Here is a 19,147-nt window from a genome sequence, read left to right as displayed (position 1 = left end):
AGCACGTGTTGCAGATTTTATTTGACAAAATGAAATATGTCAGACAGGACACTATTTGGTCTTGAAATCACAGATGTGTTCATTGTTTGCTAGTGTCGCAAGACTGTTGACAGTATTTGCTACGGATCGAAGAACTAGTTTCATAACAAGTGCATTTTTTTCTTATAGAGATCAGCTGAGCACAGTGAAAATTTGAGTAATTTAAAAGTCGAATATCTTGGATATGGGGTAACCCCATATCCATTCTTGTTTATCGACTTAAGTCAGTCGCGGCCGTGATTCGAACACACGACCTTCCGGTCACGGAGCGAGCGCTCTACCGACTGAACTACCGTGACGGTCAGGTGCTTAGACAAACTCCTCTATGGCACCTGATCCCATCTCTGATGTTCTTAGAGGTCCGTGTGTGCTCTGCTCCCAGTTTTATTGTTCCAATGGTCTTTTGAGCTTGATGAGCTTGTCTTCAAATTCATAAACAAAGTGGGATTAGTTCCCAAGATTGGTATGTTGTTAAAACAAATGAAATGTAAGCAACTTCAGTGAAGTTATACAGGACAAACACTTGCTTTGTTCACTCATAAAATTATGTATAGAAAACTGAGTATGTATGCTCATTGTTGATTAATAAACATAAAAAGACTTATGGGCAATGTATTCACAACATTTTGCAGGATTTTGTTTATGCGCAGTAAATTCATAAAGAATTCAAAATATCTTCCTGTTAATTGTATTTCATAATCAAAAGTCAGTTTCATTCGTGAACAAGTAACTATCCATTTAGTTTTAGTTTTCTTTGTTTACTTTCATTCCTTTAGTTTATTGCAAAATCACAAAAAGGCTTCCTGTTTCTAAGGTTATTACAAAAGCAAGCAATACAATCGTAAGATTATACAAAAATAAAGGGTGAAAATGTTATTAGCATTTAGCATTGCTTAAGGAGGAATGCCACACCAGAATTTTATTTAATAGATTTAAGACGTCCCTTTTAAACTATGGTTTCGGCATTGAAAGGCCGAAATTAGCTCTTAATCATTTTATAAGATTTTGTTCCCAATTTTTCATAGAAAATGAAAAAAAAAGTTTTATTTGCAAATAAGATGCTTTAGAGTTAAAAATTTGCTGTTAATAAATGTATAATATGAATATCTAATAAAATATGTAAAGAAAATAAAATACCACGGCGTATACGTGTCTTTTCAATTTTGCAGGGGAAAATCATTTATGTCACATTTAGAAAAATCATTTTCGAAATCATTTGTACAATTTAGAAAATACTTTGTGCGAATTTTAAATAGTTGGTACAATTTAGAAAAACTGAAGAAATACATTATTATGCAAATGATAATGCAATATTGAGTTATTTAATTCCTATATCCCTTTTTTCAGAAGTTCCCCACTACAACTTTCAAAATCGTTGGTTCGGGCCTATAGCTAATGATTGAAGTTTAGAGATCATATTGTGTAAGATCATGAAATAAGATCAAATTCAGAAAAAGTAGCCTGTAGTCAGTAATACCTTACGGACATGCGCAACGTTTTGTTTGTTGTTTAACCTCCCTCTCGAGAATTTTTCACTCATATGGAGACGCACCACTTGCCGGTGGAGAACTGCAAATTTTGACCTATACTCAGCACTTAGGGCCATTGAGCAGTGAGGGATCTTTTTCGTGCCAACACCTATTGCGACACGGGACCTCGGTTTATACGGTCTCATCCGAAGGACCGTTCTCCACGTCCCACAGTGGGATTCGAACCCGCGACATAAGGATCAACTCCTTACTCCGCGACTATAGAGCAGACGCTCTAACCACTGCGCCACGCGGGCGACTGCGCAACGTAATTTTGGACTTTATTTTCTTATTTTCTGTAATTTAAGAGTTCCAGTAAGTTTTCGACTTTTATGATACTGTTTACCTCCTCTAGAACAAATTCTGAGGAAATTTCAGCTAAAATGATATATTTGGTAATTTTTGTATATTCTTTAATGAAAAAAGAAGGATTTTTATCATTTGATATCTTTTCAAAACCCCTGGTAATGTATGCTGATTTTTTGGCTATGAACATCTGATGGTACTATGATTATAAAGTGATAGTATCCTGGATAATAACCAGTAGATTACAATTTTGTAAAGTACGTTGCCCATGTCCTTTAACTATTCAAAAGTTCGATTTACTGAACACATCATGAAAAAATGCTGTTCATTATAATCAGCAATATTGTGAATTGTTTATTTTTGCATGAACTTTTTTGTTGTATTTATTGTTTTTACACCTTAGTCAAAACCTGGCAGTTCTGTGCTTCAACGCAACCACGCTCCTTCACGAAAGACTATGCCATCTATTTATATGTATACGTGGGTGAATTAAAAAAAAATGACCACTAATTTGAAATTTTTGGAAAAAAATCAACTACCCATAACATATTTTTCACTTATATTATCATATTGTACATGCATTCTAGTTAAAATTCCTTAAGTTGCAATAGAATAGACAATTGGATAAAGTTATTAGCAAAACTTTATTTGAAAAAAGAAAATATCACTATATCCTAAAAGACTTTCTAAAATACATAATCAAAAGAAATTATAGTTTTTTTCTTCAAAATTGTATTAGGGATATAAATGATTAGATCTAAACCTTGATTGAGTTTCTTCTCTTGTATATGTGGAAGAAATTTGGCTTTTTGATTGTTATTTTACATTATTTTTTCTATTCTGGTTTGAAAAGTTTTAATATGAAAGAAATATTAAACAAAAAAATCCCCCAATTCATTTTTTTTTTGTTCATTTAAGTCAGTTCTTTAAAATCAAGCCAAAAGAGAATTTTGACATACAAGTTTTCTTACAAAAAATATTAGATTTAGAAGTGACCCTATGTTGCATTATTGTGTTGCACTCCTGACAACTGATATCCAGTTTTATCTAATATTGTTTTAAAAATTATAACACACAATGACCCATTCTTAGTTTGTAAATCAGTTCTTTGTTTTAATATTTTTTATCATTTACGGCATATTTTTCATATATTCAAGACCACAAAACATGATTATTTGCAATGTGTAATAATTATACATTGTATTTGAAAATATATGTTAAATTGATGAAAACTATTCTCTGAATTGACTGTAAAATGTCTGTACCGGTAATTAGTCGGCAGACATAATGTTTTAAACATCAAATAGTATCAAACTTTTTTTTCAATTTATTTTTTAGTAAAGATAGATGAAGATCATTGACAATCATAAAACAGTTTTGTTGTACTCCTGACTGCAGAAAATTTGAAAACTAAAACCACAGAACACAAAAATTCATAAAGTGTTGGCAACATCAAGTGGTAACAAAATTGTGCAATATTTATAGTCCAATACTTCAGAATTAAAACACAAGAAAGTATTTAAACTTGGCTTTTTATTTTGAACTATTCCCTATATATATATATATATATATATATATATATATATATATATATATATATATATATAAATATATATATATATATATATATATATATATATATATATATATATATATATATATATATATATATATATATAGATAGATAGATAGATAGATAGATAGATAGATAGATAGATAGATATATTTAAAACATTGCTGTGACGTCATGTCTTTGTTCTTGCAGTCTAAAAATTTACCTGTAGCCGTCCGATAATAATAATTAAGAGTCCAGTAAGATATTATCGGACGGCAGTGATAACAATAACTTAATAAAAAAAAAATATTTGGAATCATAAAAAAAATCCTTCATCACTTGACCACTGTCCATAGTTCCTGCTAAGCCAAACGACTGCCATTGAATGAATAAATGAAACAAAAGAGTTCACTCACTGGTTTTACTCTCCAAAGAAAAAAAACTTTCTCTTTTCTTTTGTCTACTTATTAGATGGTTTCAGGTAGAAAACTATTGATGCCTGAACTCCTATTGTGTATGTATTGTGTATTTATCGGACTCCTTCAGGTAACTTTTGGAAATTAAATAGCAATGTTTTAAGTAAGATATATGCCTCATACAATTCTATATGTAAAATTATCACTGTTTTCGGCCCTAACGGGCCTCAAACAGTCTGATAATTTTACATATAGAACAATATTCGGCATATATCCATTACATATAGAGAGAGAGAGAGAGAGAGAGAGAGAGAGAGAGAGAGAGAGTGGGACAGGACTTTTTGATATTTTCACGAGTGCGAAGCACGAGTGAAAATATAAAAAAAATCCTGTCTCACGAGTGAAATAAATTCCATATTCATCTACAAAACATTGAATTTTCTGTTTATTACATTTTCTTTGATTTTCCCTTTGCCTCTGTCTTGTCTTAACACTGTCATAGGCTTGACGTCATAGTTGAGCGGTTGAGACGTCATAGCTTAGCGCTGCAGTTATGTGATTGAAAACATTACATAGCTGCGATAGCATGGATTTTAGCAACATATTTGGGAAGAAATTTGCAGTTTTAGCTCTATCAAGATGCTTAGTTAATATCTCTATCTTATGACAGGCCAGAAATTATTTTTTACTTACTTTGATTTCCTTTCACACTGTGAGAGAATATCACTTTGGTATCCTTTCACACTGTGAGAGAATATCACTTTTATTCAATAAATAAATCACGGTAGTTAAAAGATGATGTCACACAGTAAAAATAATTATAAAAGAAAAAGATAATGCACAGTTTCCAAAATTCATTTAACACAAGCGCTTTTATTTCTGGATTTAACAATCCTTCTTCAGGTGTACATACTTTGAACTGATTTGTTTTGCTTGGTAACGTTAGCTATGACGTCATGAGTGTCTTTGCAGGGAAGGAATAAATCCATGACGTCATAGTATAACGTAAAAGTTCGGGAAAATTGAATTGTACAATAAATCATGATTTTCTCAGTCTTAATAAACAAAGTATTTAAGAAATTTATTATACAAAAAAGACATGAACTTATCAAAATATTAATGTTTGTTCAGTTTTGGTGAAAATAGATTTATAAAGTATTTCTCTTTCACTATTCTCATTACGGCTGAATCGTTCCTAAGTTTATAAAATGGAAAGACACAGTAGTTTCCTTGAGAACAAATGTCGAAATGCTCACTGCATGGCGTGTTTCTAATGCTCAGATTATTGATTTGCTGACGGTGGACGCGCATGCGGTCGGTTAATTGGGATCCGGTTTGACCGATGTATTCCTCTCCGCAGTTGTTACAAGTTATACAATAAAGAAGATTTTTGGTTTTACACGACATGTTTTCATTTACAAAAAATGTTTTTCCACACTTGAAAATAATAGAGGATCCTGTTCGTATATAAAGGCAGGTACCACATCTGGGATCACCGCATTTTGATACTGTGTATTGTTCAGGAATGGAGTTGAATTTAGCTCTGGTTAATAATTTTTTAAATTGGGTGGTTGTCGTTGGCTGTGAATTAAGTCCGATTTCTGTATAAGTTGTTGCAGATCATTGTCCCGTTCGATGATTGTAAAGTTCTTTTTCGCCTCTTGGAATATATTAATATGTTTTGGATTATATGTTGTTACAAAAGGGATTAAGAAGGGATCTTTGTCCTTTTTTTCTGGTCGTTCTTAATATATGTTGCGGGATTTTCTTGGATTCTTCTATGGCAGAAAGGATAAGATTTTCTGGATAATGTTGTGCAAGAAGAAATGTTTTTAGTTCTGTCAACCTTCGATTTCTAGTATCTGTATCTTTTACAATCGTACAAATTCTTCTGGCTAAATTGTAAGGAATATTCCTTTTGGTGTGAGTAGGATGACACGAGGTGAAGTTTAGATATTGGTGTGTATCCGTGGTTTTATAAAAAGCAAAACAAATCAGTTCAAAGTATGTACACCTGAAGAAAGATTGTTAAATCCAGAAAGCGCTTGTGTTAAATGAATTTTGGAAACTGTGCATTTTCTTTTTCTTTTATAATTATATATATATATATATATATATATATATATATATATATATATATATATATATATATATATATATATATATATATATATATATATATATATATATATATATATATATATATATATTTTAGGAATGACTCTAATTCTTGGTCAAATTATTCGAGGATAACCTGGTTTGGGTCAGTTTACGCTTTATAATCCGCGAAGCGGATTATAAAACAGCGTAAACTGACCGAAACCAGGTTATCCTCGAATAATTTGGCCAAGAATTAGAGTCATTCCTTATAATTTAATTCTAAAATCATTAAACAACCCTGGGTGTAAAATTTCGTTGCTTTTTATTAGTTCAAATTTGCCGCTCAATAATACAACCCTAGTGACGGAAGTGATGGGAAGCGAGGGGAGGTAAAAACTGGTACATAGTCCTAGCAGCCATGTTTTTTGTTTACATGTGGTAAGATCCGAGTTACTGTTTGAAGTTAAAGGTACATTTATTAAATCTGGAATTTTCCATGAATCCCGAGGACTGGAAATGAGAGGATTGCATGGATACAGACGATTTACCTGGTTGTCAGGGGGGTGTGTCCCCATACCAAACCAGGTTATACAGAAATAATTTGTATTCCTTTTTGGATATTAACCAATCAGAGGCTAGAATACAAACAAAATTAAATTATATATATATATATATATATATATATATATATATATATATATATATATATATATATATATATATATATATATATATATATATATATATATATATATATATATATATATATATATAAGATAAAATATACATTTAGAAGATAAAATAAATTTTATAGTGTATTTTCCTTCACAGGACAAAGGAAGTAACTGAGGTCAACCAGAAACATTCTACTTATCAATTTTTCTTTTTATTTATTCATATTTGATCAGTAATAATTCTAACATACTAGTATATGATGCACTCCTGACCAAGAGCATGGGAGTCTTTAAAGTACAATCGTGAAGCGAAAGTTATATATCAGAACTTGTTCTGTTGTTACAGTGAAGTTGAGGTGGAATTACTTGAACTTTATAACAATTTTCAGTGTGTTTATTTTTCACATTTTTAAAAAAAAATCAAAGAGAAGATAAAAAATACATCTGAATTGATAAAATTGAAAAAGAGAAGGGTTTTAATAATAAAACTGTCAATAATTTAGTACAAAATTATTCAAATAGATCATTATTAATTAAAGAATGAAATATATGGATATAACGAACAGTATTTGAGCTCAAAAGTCCATTAAACAATACAAAATAGGAGCAGAGCAAACACGGACCTCCAAAACATCAGAGGTGGGATCAGGTGCCATGGAGGAGTGAGCATCCCCAACCGACCGGTCACACCCGCCGTGTGCTCCTTGTCATGATCGGGAAATAACGGAAAAATCCGTCGACAATTCAGTGTGTAAATAATGACCTAACAATTAGTATGAAAAACGTCAGTCAGCATTTGACTCAATGATAATTAAATTGTATTTGCTGACAAGGTCATTGTGTCAACCATAGAACTTACGAAATAATGATTTTAAACAAGACTGCTGATATTTTTGATTCATCAACTTGTTTGTCAATAATTTACCTCGTTTTAGAAATTGTGCATACGTAGAGTATGCTGCATATGTAAGGGAAGTTGACGATTGAAAAGTGAAAGTCATCACGTTTATCATAAAGCTTGGTTGTTAGATTACCATTAACGTCTTTTTCAAGTAAAATATCCAAATATGAAACAGATGTGTCAGACTCTGTGGTATCTTTTATCTCAAGTTCACCGGGATATATCGTATCGACATAAGAATAGAAATAACCATTGTTAATTGACAATACGTCGTCGATATATCTAAATGTCGAGTTGAAGGCCACAGCAAGTGTTTTCTTCTTTTCACGTATAAGATTTTGGACAAATTCTGCTTCATATGAATACAAAAAAGGTCTGCTAATAACGGGTTGCAATTGGTACCCAGGGAATTCCAATAGATTGTTGGAAGACCTAGTCTCCAAAAACCACATAGATATTGTCAATCAGAAACTCAAGCATCTTTTGAATGTCAACTTCAGAGTACTTGTGTGTACAATCAGAGTGTTTTTTAACAAAATAATTTTGCAAATGACCAATGACAAGGTAGGTAAATTTACGAGTTCCATTTTTATTAAAAAAGTAGCTGTTAATGATATCATAAAAGCCTGGACTTTAATTTATCGTTGGGAATGGTTGTGTATTAAGTTGAAAAGTCGTAAGTTTTTAAGCTGTTGATTTTGGTAAAATCTTGTGATTTCAAATTTTCCAGAAGTTCCTTGGAATTTTAAGTATCCACATCTGATTTACACCACTTCTCGAATATATTGTTGCATAGTACTCTTGAAGTTTTCCCTTCATTACTGTTAATATCTTAGTGAGGAGTAAAGAAAGAAGCTTGGTTGAACATTTACTGGAACCCTCTATGAATCTTTGTTTGTAAGAATATATCTTAGCATGAGTGGAAGTCTTTTCATCATATAACTTGAATCTATAAAAATGTGTTGCACCCCTGATCATATAAATATAGACCTGAAACATAGACATACCCTGTAATTGATAAATCTATTTGGTAAAAATGTGTCTTATTTTCAAAAATAAAAATCAGAAAATCATATACTGATAAAAGTTTTTTCATGCTGGGGAACAAAACATTAAATGTTGCACTCCTGACATTATTGGGTATGCACACATACTCATTAATGCTGCTTGTGTTTTATATAACATTTTTTTTTTGAAAGTTTTAAATTGTATATCAGATATTGCTTTACACTTTGAAAATTCTTTTTTGACTTAATTGTCTTTCAGATTTTTAAAATTTATGTTTTTTTTGGTAACACTGCATTTTTTCTGTTGCACTCCTGACATTGTATAACATTTTTTTCAACATCAGCCATGACCACAACTTGGTCAAACAAAAGTTGCTACAGTCTACATTTCAGGCTCAATACTTTGACTCAAGTCTATATTTCCACCATAAACCATTATTATTTATTTCACAGATCTTCAAAATATACTAAATTTTCAAAATTTCACAAAAGGTGTTGCACTCCTGATATTTTTTAGCATCATTTTTTGGCATAACTTTTTTGTGAATTGAGATATCAATGAGATACTTGGCAGATATTTAGACACTATCTAAAGACATATAAGAGACGTAGAAATTTATTCCCATTGTCTGTACTTTTTGTGCAGGTTGAAAAATATGGGTTTGGTCTTTTTTTTTAATTCACCCACACTGTAGTACATTAATAAAAATACCAAGTAAAGTCGAGTAAAAGTCGTGCAAATAATACATGTGTATATGACGCTATCAATGTGTTATTAACATATCCTGAATTGTAAAAACAATTTCTCAGAAAAAGACGTCATACTTGATGATTCCAATTCATTTTATGATTTGCCTGAAGTCAAAAGGATACACATTCTTTGGTGAAAGTGGATTCTTTTCAAAGCCTCTTAGATTTTCTTGTTTTAGATTCAAATAATTTGTTACTTGGTACCATAACGCTTGAATTATATTTTATTTTTTGGATTTTAATTGCCGGTATTTAATTTTTCCCCTTTTCCCTCCCCCTTTCATTTTTCCATTTTACTGTTCATACCCTTTGTTTTCAATTTTGTACTCTGTAATCTCCTTAAAAATTAGTTTAAAATACAAATATATATCATTGTTACATTTGTACCTTGATCTCTAATTGAGAGAACCAATATAGGCAATTTTTCCCTGCTGTTCAATCCATGTTCATTGTATTTACTTCTATGTATATCATGAATAAAATAATTCTTAAATTAATTATTTAATATTTTTGCGTCGAATTTCAATAAAGATTCGGAGAGAATTGCAACAATAAGTATGATGTGATAAAAAAAGAAAGAAAATTGTGATAAATATGGGCATTATGTCTATAGGATATTTTTGGGGTATCTTTTGCGCATACAGATGCAGCTGACATGAATTCACAGCAAAAATAATACCATTAAGGTAAATCTCAAAATAGTTGGTTAACTGAGGCATCGGAGATGTCTGCTTGCTTTGATGTGGTGTGTGAAAAATTAAATTAGGATCTTGAAGTAAAAAAAAATTTTACCAGAAATTCCAGAAATATTAAACTAAATGCTAACTTTTGATGACCTTATCCTTTGTACGATAAAAATTCCCTTCGATAACAAACTGATTACATTATACATGATGTAAAGCTTTTAAATACTACATGAACGTTACATGACAACATGTACATATTTTGTGTACAAGTATATTTTATTAAATTATTCGGATTTTGGGGTATATTTTATAGAAATATCCGGAATTTTGTGATTAAATAAATAATTAAATATTTTAGGTACATTTTAGAAAATTATCCAATTTTTGTGATAACATATTTTTGGTATAATTTATTGAATTATCCGGAATTTTAGGAGATTTTTAGATGAATCATCCTGGGTTTTTTTGCGATTACATATTTTGATATTTTTATTGAATTATCCGGATTTGGGGGAGGGGGTGTATATTTCATTGAATTATTTGGATTTTTGTGCTTTATTTTATTGAATTTTCCAGATTATTGTGATTGATTATTTTGAGTGTATTTTATAACATTATCCGGATTTTTGTGATATCATATTTTGGTTATATTTTATTGAATTATCCGGATAGGGCTGCCGAACTGGACTGCCATCAACCCATTGATTGATCGGAATATGTTGTATAATATGATAACACTGACATGGAGAAACAAATTGAAAATATATGCCGGGTCTTCCTACTTGTACTTGCCATTCTTGGGATCCAAGGTAATTTTTTCCCTATAATCCAGAAGGATTTTACTTATCATTTTCTTATTACTTTTATAGGTGACAATTACTGAAACCATGTTGTTAAACTATTATTATATATAAGAAAAGGAAATTTTGAGGAACATAAAATTGAAATAAAAAAGATTGGTCATCAAGGAAAAAATTGAAAAACTTAATTCCAAAGACGGATTTTGAAGCAAAACGAACATTTTAGTATGTGCTATATCAGTGTTCTAATTTTATTCTAATGAACTTCATTCATTGATATTTTTGTGGCGTGAATAGTTAAGTATCCCATCCAAATGTTCTCTAACCCATTGATTCGACTTCAGACATAAAACTTAATTGAATTGATGGTTCCTATGATAGGTAAACTGTAAGTTCCTCCCAAAGAATTTGAATCACTGGATTTAAATATTGCATTTCTTAAAATGTTAGGGTTAAATACATGAAAATAAACCTTCAACAAAACTTTCTACTTATTATTATTTCTCGTTTTTGATAAGTTTTAATTTTAACAACAAAACTTAACAAAAGCAGAAAATTATATCAATATCGAAATACAGATATGATATTTTAAAAATTCGAGTATTTTTAGTACAGATATAGGCCTATGTTAAAATTCATATATTTTTAATGAGTTATCTTGTCTCATAAAAATTCTCAGGAAGGGGGGGGGGGGGGCTTACACCATGCATATCCTGGCCTATCCTGGTTCAATCAATCAATAATTTTTCATCCCAAATTAACTCTTCCTAATCAAGTTCAAGTAGTGTTTTGATATGGTGGTAAATTTTAAGTCTACAAAATTTTAGCATCGTATAAATTACTGCCACTTTGGAAAAGGATACATCATTGTTCATGATTTTCCGTTGTTTACCGTCAATAACGTAATAGCACAAGAAGGTGTTCAAAATAAAAAAAAAAGAGCTTTGGAAATAACATCACCTCTCTCGTATGCTAAGAAAGCAATGGTAGAAATTAACTTTCTAAATTAATGTAAATTTCCGTAAACTTTGTTAAAAAAAAAAGTGCCATACTTGTTTGTTTCAAGTAATATGTATCCTATCTGTCTAAAAATGGTTTGGAAATGACAACCTTTGTATTATAATATCATACAGTATCTTGCTCTCTTCAAACGCATTTATTACTCATTCATTTGATCCACAACATTTATTTCATTTTCTTTTCAAATATCATTTGTTTAAATTTTCAATTCTCATTTTTGGCAGAATTTCAAGTCTTATTTCATCTTCAAGCAGAAGACGAAAAGGGTGAGTTTAAATAATGTCTCGTTCCCTTTAAAGCATAATTATCATTTTTGGAATTTAAATCAGTTACTATAGATTATGAAAGGTACATATAGGCATGCAGTGGTATAGGTGGTGCATATTAAATTTCAATGTATTACTTATATTATAATAATAGAATTATTATTATAACATCCACTATTTTAAAAGGATTTTAATGCCGCCCAAAAAAAAAAAAAAGAAAATGAAAGTCGTAAAGAAGTATTTCTATATTTACGCTTCTGTCATTTATCACATGAAATTAGGAGGCGAGAAATTGGTTAATTGTAAATAAATATGTTGACTGACAGACAGACGACAGATGAAGAACATGCGTAACACTAAATACACACGCTAATTCTGGTTTTCAATCAAATGAAAGAAGCTATAAATTCTAATGAATTTTCACAGAGGAACAGGGGAGGGAAATCTGCGATGCGTCACCACCGGAATTGTCTTGTAATTCTGAATACAAATACAGGTCTGCGGACGGATCTTGTAATAATTTAAATCATCCAGACTGGGGAAGAAGCTACACAGCGCAAAGACGATTTTTCTTACCGGAATATGACAGTGGTAACCTTCGGTTTCATTTCTCACTTATATGTGTAAAACAATCAGTAGTTCACATAATTTTTTTATGCTCTATGAAATCGTTAACTGAACTTGCTTCAATTATTTAATTCATTTGAAAGACTGTAACTCTCCTCGACAAAAAGGATACAGGAAGATGCCACTACCTAGTTTTCGTGAAATCAGCAACCTGCTATTCCAAAACAGAAATTCAACAACCGATATGGATCCAAAGCTTAACGTTCTTCATATGTCGTTTGGCCAGTTTCTTGATCACGACCTGATACTGACACCCCTCATCAGAGGTAACCCTCTCTCTCTCTCTCTCTCTCTCTCTCTCTCTCTCTCTCTCTCTCTCTCTCATTGACACACTTAATTAGAGGTAGCTCGCTCTCTCTCTCTCGCTCTTATCAGCCATTGGTTAAATCAATAGTGTATAAGTTTTATTTTTCAGGAACTTTTGCCTGCTGTGGAGAAGACAGTGATAGCGACCTGTGTATACCCATTACTATTCCTCTAGGGGATCCATTCTTTAAAGAAGACTGCATGCCTCTGACACGATCGGCTTCACTTTTCCAACAACGTGAACACAAGTGTACGTACAAAACTGCAATAGAAAAATATATTTTTCCCTGTAAATATCAAAATGGTTTACAAACGAAGGTAATCAAAGACTACAGAGCTCAGCTGGACGAATAGATGTATTCTAGAAGTGTTCATCCCTAGATGCATCATTACAGAAATTTGGTCACCATTCTGCTGATCACTCATCTGCAAAAAGTAGGTCAGATCCAGCTTTTGAAGCAAGTCTGGTAGTGTGCATTAGTAGATGCATCATAAATGCAAGTTTGAATACCATAGGGCTTAAAGCTACGTAGGAATGGACCTGCTAGATAATCGTTTACCTGTTCACTTTTCCGAAAATTGTTTGTGAGATCCGGCATCCGAAGAAAGAATGGTAGTGTGCATCATCATACCTAAATGCATCATCCTGGCAAGTTCTATCACTATGGGGCTTATAGTTACTCGAGAATGAGACCTGCTCCAAAACTAAAAGCCTGCTCCAAAACATTAATCTGACCATTCTAATGGAAATCATTGACTAACAAAGCAGTATCAGAAATTTGGCTGGTACAATGAAACATACTATATGCATCATCAATGTAACTCTGAAGACAAAGAGTTACTTAAAAACTAGGCTTTTTGATATATATTGAGAACTGCTTCTTCAATAATGGAAATCGGAAATTTTCATATTTTGTGATTGGTCATCTATGAAATTACTTCCTTCCTTAAAATCATTCTGAATCTACACACAAGTAGTGTGAGATTTGATATTAAGAGGATGCTGGAGTTCCTCATTGACAACATCTATGCAGTCTGGAGACCAGGGCCGGGGATCATGAAGCATCTTAAGCTTAAGTCAAAATCCTCATGTTGTACTAAAATATTGGTGTAGTCAAGCAAACCGAAACTGAAATAATTTTCAATATTACTTTACGAAAGTCTCATTGTCTGTAAACTCAGAGATTAATTCACTAATTAATGAACATTTTACAGGTGATTGAAAATTTGACTAAAGTCTAAGTCTGTTTCATGGTCCCGGGCCCTGGCCCCAAGACCATTAACTGAGAACAGACTTAAGTCAAAATTTTGATTTTTAGGTCACCTGAGTCACTCAGGTGACCTATTGCTATCTCTTTTCGTCCGTCGTCCGTCGTTCGTCGGTCGTAAACTTTTGAACATTTTCAGCTTCTTCTCTGGAACCAGCAAACCAATTTCAACCAATTTTGGCATATAGCATCTATGGGTGAAGGGGAACAGAAATTGTGAAATTCGTGGCCTCTGCCCCCCTGGGGCCTGAGGGGTGGGGCCAAAACCATCAAAATTAATGCAATCTTTAAAAAACTTCTTCTTTACTCCTGCACATCAAGCAGTCAAACTGTTGGCATGATTGTAATAAGCATTGAGCCCTCTACCAAAATTGTGAAATTCATGGCCCAAGGGTCACGGATTCTGGTGCTAGGGCGGGGCTATATAGATCATATGGTGAAAGTGCATTATTTCTTTGAAAATCTTCTTCTCTACTCCTGGGTATTATTGAAACAAATTGAATACATAGTTGTGATGAGCAAGGGTGACTCTACCAAAATTGTGAAATTCATGACCCCAGGGTCAGGGGTTCTGGTGCTATGGTGGGGCTATATAGATCATATATTGAAAGTGCATTATTTCTTTGAAAATCTTCTTCTCTACTCCTGGGTATTATTGAAACAAATTGAATACATAGTTGTGATAAGCAAGAGTGACTCTGCCAAAATTGTGAAATTCATGACCCCAGGGTCAGGGGTTCTGATGCTAGAGCAGGGCTATATAGATCATATAGTGAAAGTGCATTATTTCTTTGAAAATCTTCTCTTCTCCTGGGTATTATTTAAACAAATAAATGGTTATGATAAGCAAGGATGCCTCTTCCAGAATTGTGAATTTCATGACCCCTGGATCAGAGGTTCTGATATTAGGGCAGGGCTCTATTTATTATATAGTGAAAAAGCATTAATGCTTTAAAAATCTTCTCTGCACCTGGGCATATCAAAGGCAAAAAGAGTAAAAGTTTTAATAAGGAAGGGTATTTTTACCAGCTGCAGATTTTTGAACATCAGAACCATTTGGTCAAGTGTTCTGGTCCAGGCCAGGGCTCTATTAATTTGTATTCTGAGAGGAGTTATTCCCCTTTCCATTTACTTGTGATAATTAATCACTGTAAATAATGTACTTGAAAGGTTAATAGAATAAGAGAATTATGCAAGAATTTTTATTGTATAATACAAAAAGTACTTTCATAGTTTTAATGATCAGGTAGACTTGTAAGTAACAGATAAATAAAAATGAGACAAAATTAACTTGTCTAATTAAATGTTCATCAAAGACCAAGAGAAGCCAATGTAAGAGATTTCAACAAGGAATTAAAAGAGTTCAGAAGCACTGATTATAAGTTTGTTTATATACTGTCTGGTGAGAGTGATAAATGGGGAGCAGATTAGAACCTAATTTATGTACTGTTAATGAACACTAAACTAATTATTTTGTTGATCCTGATCACCCTATTTTTCTTGCTTTTGGGCAACAAAGCTTCACCTTTCAGTTCATTTTATACGTTATGGATCCTCTAAATTGTTGTATTATACTCAGGTGACCGTTAAGGCCCTTGGGCCTCTTGTTATTAATATCTTGGGTTTTATTTAATGTATTTGCTTAAAAATTTGCAATATTGTGTAATATTTCAATTCAAATATATGATGAAAATTTTGTTTCAATATCATAAGTTATAATAGTTTGAAATTTTGACTTAAGTCTGTTCTCAGTTTAAGGTCTTGGGGCCATCCCTTCCATCAATTTGTCGGAATTATTATAAGCACTTATCGTGCTCATTAGCTGACCTGTTTTTATATTATTATGAAGCAGAATTTATTCCAAAAAAATCTACATGATAACAAGAAAACTCTTGCTGTGGACTTCAACTTGATAAGATAATCTATATCTTAGATTATCTCTTAGATAAGAGATTTTATCTTATAACTACAGTTACTTTGATTAATATATTGACAAGATATATCCAAGTGAAATCTAAATGAAAGACACGACAAAGTCTGCCACATGGTTTCATAATTGGATATTTTACTGACTGTAGACGGTGTACGACGAGACGATTTCACTTTTCCATTGTCAACTTGTCCTTATTATTCCACTATCGCCTGCATATGGTGTTCATGTCTCACATTCGATATGAAAGAGCATGCTCTGAGTACGATCAAATTTTAAATCGAGGCAAGCTACTGACAAATAAGCTGTTATTACCGGATTTTAACAGCCTCGTTTAAAGTCAGCATTTCGAAAATTCTACGTCGTTATAACGACATTGTTTGCCAATACAATCTATCATTGGGTCATATTTTGACTGACATGTTTAATGCAAGTTGTCAGGCTAGTATTTTTTACTTAATTTGACTACGGACGGATTATTTCGTCTACCTGATCAATACATAGGGCTCATGACGGGTTTGGCCGGTCATCAGGGGATGCTTACTCTTCCAATACAGCTGATCCCATCTCTGAAATTTCCAGGGGTCTGTGTTTTGTGCCCTGTTTACCAATATTATTTAAAAGATTTTTTAGATCGATAACTGTTCGTTATTTTCACTTTTTTCATTAAAAATACATTTTCTCCAAAACTTGAACCTGGGACACTGATGTCGATGGTATAGCTTAACCCCCCCCCCCCCCGACTTCGAGTTTAGCTAAAAAAGAAACATATATATTTTACTTATATGCAGTTAATCTATCGTACCTGAAGATGAAGAGAGACATACTTCTGTTAGCTTTTAAATCAAGCTGGGGAAAAAATTGTTAATGATATCATACAAAGCTTTCGCTTGGTATTAAGAGAAAAAGCACCTTTTCATAGTAATTTCAAATTGTTCCTATTTTTTAAATATTTGAAATCGAATACTGCTTTTTTTACACCAAAGATTTTCAAAATGAATACTAACTGGATTTTTTTTTATGTCTAAACATCTTTTTTCTATCTATGAGAAATGAATGATTAAACTAACTATAAAAAAAATGCTTACCAATGTGTACAGATGAGTTCATTCAGTAATCTTGTAGGTTGTCGATAGCAGGTCAATGACGTCACTTCCTATATTGATGCATCAAATGTATACGGTTCTGATATGAATAAAGCAAATAGGCTTAGAACTTTTCAGAATGGTAAGTTTTTCTCTCTCAATTGCTTCCTCGTTTCATATTAACACATTAGTATGACATAACAATTTGTTCTTTTAATACTTTCTAGTTCTCGAAAGGCTCAAGACAGTCGTCCAATAAATAATAAAATATGTCCATTATGAATAATAAGGGACAGTATATTAATAACTTATTGGGCATCTTAAGATAAGTTATTGAATTGAAACAAATACAACACAGAAACTTGCAATTGATGTCAGAACTCAAAGGATCATTCTCTATAAGGCCGTTTTGCGGCCTACAATGACTTCAACTTTTCAAATAGTATTTTTTCCCTTAAAAACTGCACGAGTCAGTAGGCTAATGTTCCAATTTAATGATAAATGTTGATTGGTTAATGATACAATAGTATTTGTTATGATATAGGGTCAAAAAGTAAGGTACTATCGGTCCGTATTAGCATTAGGGTAATGGGAAAAATCAAGAGGGTTGGTGTGTTAGGTAACTCCTACACATGTCATAACCACCTTTAACCAACACCAAAATTTGCATGTTAACTTCTTATGAACATAAAAAGTGACTACCAAATTATCAACTTGGTTAAAGGTGGTTATGACATGTAAATAAAAACTTTTCGCTTCATTTTTACGATATTTGCAGGAAAAGCAAACTACTCACAATGAAGGATATCAGCTTATGTAGATTATTTCTTATTATAAACTTTCATTTAGAGTACATGTGTCTATTGATTTACTAAGAATTAATATAAGCCATGCATGTTTACTCAAAAAAGGTAAACTTTTTACTTAAAAAATCTCAAATCAAAGGACTGAAATGACTGGTTGTCTCATTGAACTATATCTGCTAGAAATAAAGAATTTTTTTATAGACTATAAGGCATGAATATAAGTTACTTATTATAATTATTATTATTTCTAAGGATAGAATAGTTTATCTATGCTACTTCTTTGTATTTGTATTTCCTTCGGAGTACTGCATATTTGTTATTAGTTCTAGAAAGAATAAAAGCTATTTTTGTTGTAGCGGGAAGATGCATTTGCTATTTGTGTTATAAACTTAATTTTTCTATGGGTACACATGTAACTTTTATAGATAGAGAATTACTGATGGGATGGTTTTATAATGGAAATTCTCGCCTCGACCTTTTAGAAGGACACTTTTCCGTATGAGTGACATAGGATCCATGTATTTTGTTAACTGGGTGTTGAGAGGACTCAATCTATTCATCACACTTCTTTGGTAGCATCAATATAAGTTATGAGAACAGTAGTTCTGTCTTAAGAAATAAAACGCCAAGGAGGAAAGGGGTTCCTAAATGTCACGTGATTGATAATTGAATGTTGGTTTACGTCATTTTAGAATTTTTCACCCAGATAAAGAGATCATCCACTTAAGGTGAAGTGTCACAATTTTGATTAATGCATGGTTTCAGTATTGACCAACACCTACCGTGGAACAGGACCTCCTTCTTTAAGATAATATCCAAAAGACCCATGACTTTTACTTTCAATGACTTAGCAAAGGAACTGTCACTACCCGTGTTAAACACCTTAGTTCTTGACGCAGCACGGAAAGAGAATTTAATCCTCAGATTTCAAGAGTGCGAAAGGAGTGTCATCTCTTACGGTCCATTTTGTACCTGGGATGTTGTAGAACTCTGTTAGTCCATGGATATACTCAAACTTCTGATATGCGTAGTGGAAGGAACTGTTGAAAATCTACTCCATTTTATGGAGTGCCGTG

The 19,147-nt window shown here is 32.1% G+C and overlaps 1 pseudogene; it reads left to right on the top strand.

The window, feature by feature from the left end:
* The window catches only part of LOC133173602 (peroxidase-like protein), a 37,711-nt pseudogene that overhangs the window by 11,688 nt on the left and 6,876 nt on the right, over positions 1-19,147 (top strand).

The sequence above is a fragment of the Saccostrea echinata genome, unplaced genomic scaffold (assembly GCF_033153115.1).
Source record: "Saccostrea echinata isolate AGI-Se365-2 ecotype Australia unplaced genomic scaffold, CSIRO_AGI_Sech_v1 ptg000056l, whole genome shotgun sequence".
In the NCBI taxonomy this organism is placed as follows: Eukaryota; Metazoa; Mollusca; class Bivalvia; order Ostreida; family Ostreidae; genus Saccostrea; species Saccostrea echinata.
Note: the sequence above shows the minus strand (reverse complement) of the source record. Positions and strands in the feature narration are given on the sequence as shown.